Raw genomic sequence first — 9577 nt, 5'->3', positions numbered from 1 at the left:
AGTTTTATTTGCCGTTCTTATAGTTCGTGGCAGAAAGGAATGAAAGTACTGATTTGTTCTGTTACTTCTGGAAAATTTGGGAGATGCTGAAAGTTCAATCTTGGATAGCAATTAGGGACAATGAGCAATGCCATTAATACTTTTGAAAAATATCGTCAAGTTTTTAGTAAACCTTCTGTTACAGAGTGTTATATATGTAGTTCTCAGAAATAATTCTGGATATAAACGCGACCAATCTCATGAATTTTCTCTGGACTTGTTCTAATATATTGATGTTGCTTGCATATGATAAGTTCCATACAGAAGATACATATTCAAGATGGAGTAAACCCAAGTATTTTACATTACTGAGTGGAAATTGATTTATAGTAACTATAGAATTTAAGGCTAAAAATTTACAAGTGAAAATTATGGTTCAGCTTGCTCTGGAATTCTACACAGTCGTCTGGTGAATCGATTTCTCTATAAACTTTCGAATCGCCTGCTAAGCGTAGGAATTTTGCATTAGAAAAGCAGTAGGTACTGAATATCGTCCATAAAAACATTGAACAGCAATGGTCCCAAATGAGATTTTTGGGGAACACCGGATGGTACTAAACTTCCGGAAGATTAAAATCCGTTAACTCGAGTTATCTGTATCCGATTATTGAGATAACTGTATCCATGTGTTCAAGTACTTGTAATAAACGAGTATGGTTAACTTTATCAAACACCTTGGAATGTGTGAATGGAATGAACTGGCCCACCTACTTCTAAGATGTTCGGGTTCAAGCCACTTTTTTACTAGTAGTAATTACAATCGATCTATGTTTGGTTATCATATATATATATATATATATATATATATATATATATATATATATATATATATATATATATATATATATATATATATATATAGACAAAGAAGATTTTATCGAGTGTGTATGATATACAAATCAAAAAAAAAAAAAAAAACAATTAGTGGACATAACACTCCAAAAAGGGGGGGCAAACCGCGGACACGTGTTTCTGGCTATTGGCCTCATCAGCGCGGTGCAGCCAAGTGTAAAGGTGGGCAACACTTGTTTGCCGAAAGCAGGAAACAACACATATGCACGGAGTCAACAACAGGAGCCAACCGCACATTTGTGGTTCCAGTTAGAAGACCTAGAATTCCCAGGCTACATCTAACATGACCACGTAGGCAGCTATAGCTACCTGCGTGACATCCGGGTCCAGGATATAAATATAGACAAAGAAGATTTTATCGAGTGTGTATGATATACAAATCAAAAAAAAAAACAATTAGTGGACATAACACTCCAAAAAGGGGGGGCAAACCGCGGACACGTGTTTCTGGCTATTGGCCTCATCAGCGCGGTGCAGCCAAGTGTAAAGGTGGGCAACACTTGTTTGCCGAAAGCAGGAAACAACACATATGCACGGAGTCAACAACAGGAGCCAACCGCACATTTGTGGTTCCAGTTAGAAGACCTAGAATTTCCAGGCTACATCTAACATGACCACGTAGGCAGTTATAGCTACCTGCGTGACATCCGGGTCCAGGATATAAATATAGACAAAGAAGATTTTATCGAGTGTGTATGATATACAAATAAAAAAAAAACAATTAGTGGACATAACACTCCAAAAAGGGGGGGCAAACCGCGGACACGTGTTTCTGGCTATTGGCCTCATCAGCGCGGTGCAGCCAAGTGTAAAGGTGGGCAACACTTGTTTGCCGAAAGCAGGAAACAACACATATGCACGGAGTCAACAACAGGAGCCAACCGCACATTTGTGGTTCCAGTTAGAAGACCTAGAATTCCCAGGCTACATCTAACATGACCACGTAGGCAGCTATAGCTACCTGCGTGACATCCGGGTCCAGGATATAAATATAGACAAAGAAGATTTTATCGAGTGTGTATGATATACAAATCAAAAAAAAACAATTAGTGGACATAACACTCCAAAAAGGGGGGGCAAACCGCGGACACGTGTTTCTGGCTATTGGCCTCATCAGCGCGGTGCAGCCAAGTGTAAAGGTGGGCAACACTTGTTTGCCGAAAGCAGGAAACAACACATATGCACGGAGTCAACAACAGGAGCCAACCGCACATTTGTGGTTCCAGTTAGAAGACCTAGAATTCCCAGGCTACATCTAACATGACCACGTAGGCAGCTATAGCTACCTGCGTGACATCCGGGTCCAGGATATAAATATAGACAAAGAAGATTTTATCGAGTGTGTATGATATACAAATAAAAAAAAAACAATTAGTGGACATAACACTCCAAAAAGGGGGGGCAAACCTATATTTATATCCTGGACCCGGATGTCACGCAGGTAGCTATAGCTGCCTACGTGGTCATGTTAGATGTAGCCTGGGAATTCTAGGTCTTCTAACTGGAACCACAAATGTGCGGTTGGCTCCTGTTGTTGACTCCGTGCATATGTGTTGTTTCCTGCTTTCGGCAAACAAGTGTTGCCCACCTTTACACTTGGCTGCACCGCGCTGATGAGGCCAATAGCCAGAAACACGTGTCCGCGGTTTGCCCCCCCTTTTTGGAGTGTTATGTCCACTAATTGTTTTTTTTTTGATTTGTATATCATACACACTCGATAAAATCTTCTTTGTCTATATTTATATCCTGGACCCGGATGTCACGCAGGTAGCTATAGCTGCCTACGTGGTCATGTTAGATGTAGCCTGGGAATTCTAGGTCTTCTAACTGGAACCACAAATGTGCGGTTGGCTCCTGTTGTTGACTCCGTGCATATGTGTTGTTTCCTGCTTTCGGCAAACAAGTGTTGCCCACCTTTACACTTGGCTGCACCGCGCTGATGAGGCCAATAGCCAGAAACACGTGTCCGCGGTTTGCCCCCCCTTTTTGGAGTGTTATGTCCACTAATTGTTTTTTTTTTATTTGTATATCATACACACTCGATAAAATCTTCTTTGTCTATATTTATATCCTGGACCCGGATGTCACGCAGGTAGCTATAGCTGCCTACGTGGTCATGTTAGATGTAGCCTGGGAATTCTAGGTCTATTAACTGGAACCACAAATGTGCGGTTGGCTCCTGTTGTTGACTCCGTGCATATGTGTTGTTTCCTGCTTTCGGCAAACAAGTGTTGCCCACCTTTACACTTGGCTGCACCGCGCTGATGAGGCCAATAGCCAGAAACACGTGTCCGCGGTTTGCCCCCCCTTTTTGGAGTGTTATGTCCACTAATTGTTTTTTTTTGATTTGTATATATATATATATATATATATATATATATATATATATATATATATATATATATATATATATATATATATATATAATTTCCAAAATTATTCGTTTCGAGATTTTCACTTAAAATTACTAGCTTTAAATGGTGTGTAGCGCTGATCTCATCAAGTATGTTCCTAATAATTCTTCAACTTTGATTTATTGAAGGAGCATCCACTTTGGCAACAATGTATGGCTCTTATTTGTCTACTCGGGTCCATAACAATAAAGGGCTTTAATATCAGTTGTGTCAGTTAATTCGTGGGTTAGCCGTTTGATAAACCCTTGCATTTTCCTGGCTTTATGGAAAGCCATGGATATATGTAGATTGAAGCTCAAGGTGGTATCAAGAACAACCCCAAGGTCTTTTATTTGATAAACAGACTCCCAAGATATGACCATTTGAAGTGTAATCAAAAGTGGTTGAAGGTACATGGGATCGATAAAAGCGCATGACATGATACTTTGTGGCATTCAAGTCCATGCCATTTAAGGAGCACCAGTTTGATAGATTGTCAAGGTCAGACTGAAGTCTATGGGCATCCAAAGAGGTTTCAATAATTAGGAAAAGTGTTAAATCATCTGCAAATAATAGTGCTTTGCCGTGCCGGAAGCAATGAATAATGTCGTTAATAAATAAACTGAATAATAAGGGACCTAGGTGTGACCCCTGAGGAACACCTGAGGTTACTTCTAATAACGTGGAGTAGTGATAATTTGCTCTAACCATTTGAGTGCTATTCGTAAGATAACTACTAATCCATTCCAATAGTACTCCACCTACACCATATCTGTTGAGATTTTGGAGTAAGGGGTTATGGTTGACCCTGTCAAACGCTTTAGAGAAGTCAGTGTACACAGAATCAATCTGGCAGCCCTTTTCCAAAGATTCCGGCAAGAAGTGGGAATAGGTAACTAAGTTTAATTCAGTCGATTTCCCAGCATAAAAACATTATTCTTGTTCAGTCATGATTCCAGAGCAATCGTAGGTAAGGTAATAAACTGCCAGAATGTTCTTGAATATCTTGGGAATCGTACTGAGAATATATATCGGTCTGTAATTATTAACGTCTGACTTAGTACCCCATTTGTAAATTGGGGTGACATAAGATTGTTTCCAATAACCTGGAAACACGCCCGACTGGATATATTTATTGAAAATATAGAGGGTGAGACAAAACGAAGCTGCAATTTCTGAGTAAAATGGGTGGAATAATGTCAGGACCTGGACCTTTCTTCATATCAAGATTGGATAATTTCTCGTAAATGGTTGAAATTGAAATGTGATAAGAGACGTTACGTTTTGATTCAATTTTAAAATCATCCAAATTAGGATTTAGATTTTAAGTTGTGTAAACTGATGAAAAGTGCTTAGCAAACAGGACACTTCACTACCACAGGAGGCAAAAGAGTTGTCAAGATGCATATTGTAAGATATGGTGTTATTGGATCTTTTAATTCTAACAAAATTCCAGAAGCTTTTAACATTATTTTCAACCGAATGAATGTAATTCAAATGGAATTCTCTAGATATAATCTTGCATTGTGATCTTAATTGACTAAATATTACATAGTTTTGGAGAACTATGTTTTGTTTATGAATCCTATGTGCAACTGTTTTATCGCTGACCAAGGTTCTTAACTTGAGAGGAATACCAATGTGGGAATCTGTTAATAACAAATTTCTTTAAAGAAATAAATAACTCAATTATCGAATACAAAGCGTCATTAAAAGTATAAATCATTTCCAACAGTTCTTTTCCTTGAAGAAGCCAATCCAAATCCATTGATTCCAAACATTGGCGTACCTATACTTTTAAAATTGGCAAGACGAAAATAGTCACGCACTGAAGTTCGACTTATATTGTATAATAGTTTCAAGAGGAGGATGATGAATATCAGGAGGATGATGCATATCAGGAGGATGATGAATATCAGGAGGAATTGAAATGTCTACGGCTATCATCACTTAACCGATTTGTTGAGAATATTGTCCATTGATACTATTAACCTATAGCCAAAAGCTTATTTGTCATTATTGTTAAGATAAGAGAAGAAGAAAACTAACCTAGTTGTAGATAAGAAATGGTTGTGTATATGATGACTTGCACATGTATGCTAATGTAATCAGTTGTAAATAAAACTCAGTTTACCAGTGAAACATTTATTTAATCATAACAAATAATACGATTTTCGGCCAATTTTTCTCTACGAATTCAAATTGAACCAAATCGCTGTCGAAAACTCGAAAAATTAACCAGTCATTTGGCAATGACAGTGTTGATGAATGCACTATTCAACGTGGGTTTGCGAAATTTCGTTAGAAAGACTTTAGCCTCGAAGATGAGCTCCGAAGTGGTGGGCCTATAGTAATCCAGGATGTGTATTTGAGGACCCTGCTAGAGACTGACGCACCACAAACGATGTGTGGTATGGCTTAAGAACGATTGACAGAAATTGTCACGTTTCGAGCTCTGCTCTTTTTTGTTTTTGCGTAACTAAAACGATACATTTGTAAAAGCTTTTATTTAACTTGACTTGAATTTATGTTTGTTTGTGAAGGTGGAATCTTCCAAGTTGAATTTGACCCACTTCCTGTTGTCCGATTGAGCTAAAATTTCACATACTGGTACAGTCCCAATTACAATGCATGTTCACGATATGCAACACTGTCAGGTTCGCCTCAGGGCACCTGGGCGAACCCTATTGTATATTAGCTCTTACCCTTCTAAACGAAGCTCTGGAAGGGTTGACGGAAATGAGGCACATAGAATAATAATGGTCTAACTCCAATAATTTGAAAATTGGCGCCAGTCATCTAAAGAGTATCACTCTACCTTGATCTGTCATTATATAGGTGGTCTAACTCCATACTCCAGTTTCTGGTCAATAGATGGCACTATCTTACTCTTATTGTATTCAGAATAATACTGGAACAGCTTTGGAGTTAGACCATTATTACGTGCAATAACCGGACGTTGCAGAACGTTTTGTATGTTTATGACTCTGGGTCTGAATATATACCCAGCGAAAGCGGAGAATCTTCTGGTAAGTCTAATTTTCATAATTTAACTCAATTTTGAGTTAATTATGGAAACATAACTTAAGATAAGTATAAAAACTGTCAATCCAATTTTAATGCATGTTTTTGGTATTATAGATTTGACGTTGTTGAGCAGGACCCCCAGCCATCCACAAGTATGGGAAAATATCTCAAATAATACATATTTTACAGGTTTTAAAATATTTACAGGTGGCCTTGCAAAAATCAAAAGCAAAAAACGATCGAGGAACGAGAAAAATTGGAAAATTAATAAAAAAAATACTGAGAAATACTGGAAAAGAGTACATTTCTAAAATAGGGTTAAAAATAAACGCAAAACAATTCGAAAACATTGACTGCAACTGCAGAAAGAAGTGTATTGATTTATTTTCATTTACCGAAAGACAAAACGCGTTTGAATCATTTTGGAGGCTTAGCGATTATGTGGCGCAAAATAGTTACATTTTTGGTTTAGTAAGCTTCACCTGTAAATAGAAAACGCCCAAAAAATGGATCTCGTTTAGGAAAGCATACCCATTTTCAATACGTGCTGAAAACTAATAATAAAACACATAGAGTTTGCAAGAAATATTTTCTTGATACATTTAAAATGAGTAACGGCCATCTGCACAGATGCATTTCGAAACGAGAAGCCTCAGATTGCAAAGAGCTAAGAGGTACTACAGGCTTTAGAAAGTTGGACGATTCTGATATTGTGAGGCATATAAAAACATTTCCGGCTCATCAAAGCCATTAGTCTAGAATTAAAAATCCAAATAGAAAGTATTTAAACAGCGGTCTAACTGTAAAGAAGATGTATGATCTATATGTAGAGGAATGTCAAACCCACAATATTGAACCAAAAAAATTGGAGTACTATTATCAGGTATTCAATACCAAATTAAATTTGCATTTTAAACTTCCTCAAGACATCTGCAAGTTGTGCGATGATCTAGAGTTAAAACTAAAAGGTGCCGACAACGAAGTTATCAAAAAAAATATTTCAGCTCAAAAGGAGTTGTATTTACGGAAAGCAGAATCGGCGAGAGAGTCTTTATGAAACGATTCAAAGAAAGCTGCAGAAGCATACATAGTATTTGATTTACAAAAGGCTTTGCCTTTTCCTAAGCTTACAACGTATGTGGCTTACTACAAAAGAAATCTGTATTTGTATAATCTGGGAATACATTCCTTCAACAGCAATACTGGTTACATGTATTGTTGGGTTGGCGCGGTTCTCAACACATTGCAACTTGTTTAGTAAAGCATTTAAAGCTTTATGCTGAGAATCATAAACATGTCATTGCTTATTCAGATTCTTGTACAGGTCAGAATCGGAATATAAAGATGAGTTTATCTCTGCTAAAACTTGTACAAGATCCAGAAGTTGAAATCAACGTCATAGATCTTAAATTTTTCGTATCTGGACATTCTTTTCTTCCTAACGATTGCGAATTTGGTATAATAGAGTCTGAAAGCAGACGCCATGGCATGATTTATCATTCAGATGAGTGGATAGATATAATTAATAACTCCAAACGAAAGGCACAAGTTTGTAGTATCTGAAATTCAACATTAAGAGTTTTCAAGCACGAAAAATTTAGAAAATTTGATTACCAATAGGAAAACTACTACGAATGGATATCACTTTAGCTGGTTTATCACACAAGAAGAACTGTGACAGTTGCAAAGAAGAAAGACATGATGGACCTGCTGCCCTACATACCACCCCTACACCATAATTTTTATAAAAACTTGCCCACTGAGACAGTCACCCGAGGTTCTGCTCAACAAAACGTGGAAGATAGATCTTCTGACGATGAAATGATTTATGATTAGACCAACTTAAACAAAATAGTTCAGATTTATAGTGGTCTAAGTCCACATTTTTTGTTGGCCTCCTAGTTTTAAGGTGTTTTTTTTTTTGCAAAAATTCTCGATGTGTTATAAAACCTACTTATGTTTTACTGTATTGGTTAAGAATAAACATTCACGTTATGTTAAAAAATTTTGTTGAATTTTTTATTCGAATTTTTATAATCAGCCTAATTATTAGACATTTACTTGTTTGGAGTTAGAACATTATTATTCTATGTGCCTCATATTTCTTCGGTTCTCGTAGGAACACTATGGGAAATAAAAAAACAACAACACAAAGAAGAAAAAGAAGGTTAGAGAAAAAGAAGTAAAGATGGGATTCGCCTGATTCAACCAAAGTTTGTGACATTTCCAGCGAAATACAGTACGACACCGCTGAACGCAGAATGTTGTCAATAGTACTATGCTGTGCTTGCACAGTGCGTAAAATACAGGATAGTAAGATTGACCACGCCGTTGTGTATTTGGGCCCAAAGTTGTTCGCTGCTGGCCAAGCGTACGTGGTCTTAAGTAGGGTCACATCAATAGAAGGTCTCCTCATAGAAGAATCAGACTGCTCGAAATTAACTGGCACCAGCTCGTGTAACAATGACGCACTGAGTTAAATTAATAGACTAAGAAAATATATCTAGCGGAAACTGAGAAATATAAAATAAATTTAAATGAAAACTTAAAAAAAAGGTTTCAGTCAAGCCCTAAAAAGATAAAATTAGGAATTAAATTACTTTAAACTCATTCATTTTACAATTATTTACAAAATTTTATTTTAAATAAGATTTACATTCAATTGTAATAACTGCCATTGCGACAGTAACGAAAAATTTAAATTTATTCACCCGGTTTTTCGGTATCAATACTTTTCCAACAGATTAATTCAGTTTATAATTGTTGAACGTTGGCGGCATCATAAAGGATATTTACGTTCAGGATAGACTAAACAAAGGAATACAGTTGATGAGTTATAATACTGGGAACGCGAAAATGCAATCTAGGAGTTTTTGTAAATTAGCTTAATCGACTCCAAGTCCGACCATATTTGAATAGGCGTGCCTGAAAATTTATTTACAATAAGAACTGACTAATGAAAAAGAAGATATAGGTCTTTCTTGACTAGGAAGGGTTATGCAAAAATTCGGGAATAATGATATCAGACCAATCAGGGGACGGTAGAAGAGAGGAATGTTAGGGACACATTTGGGGACTTGGGAATACTAATTGAGAAGTGAAAATTGGAAGACATTGGCCAAAGATAGTTGCAGTCGACAGGAGCGAAAGAGAATTGCGATCGGGACAGTTCCGCGGTTTGAACCAAGAAGTTAATTGGAATAAGGGGGAAATTGATATAGTGAAGGAGGAAATTGATATAGTGTAATTACGATAAATTACAGTCA

General features: G+C 36.9%; 1 protein-coding gene across 1 annotated transcript in view; it reads right to left on the bottom strand.

The window, feature by feature from the left end:
• Positions 1-9577, bottom strand: part of LOC111512688 (uncharacterized) — a 50011-nt gene that overhangs the window by 36130 nt on the left and 4304 nt on the right. The window lies entirely within an intron of this gene.

This window comes from Leptinotarsa decemlineata, unplaced genomic scaffold (genome assembly GCF_025532065.1).
Source record: "Leptinotarsa decemlineata unplaced genomic scaffold, Ldec_3_MD MMD2_tig00078363_RagTag_RagTag, whole genome shotgun sequence".
NCBI lineage: Eukaryota > Metazoa > Arthropoda > Insecta > Coleoptera > Chrysomelidae > Leptinotarsa > Leptinotarsa decemlineata.
Note: the sequence above shows the minus strand (reverse complement) of the source record. Positions and strands in the feature narration are given on the sequence as shown.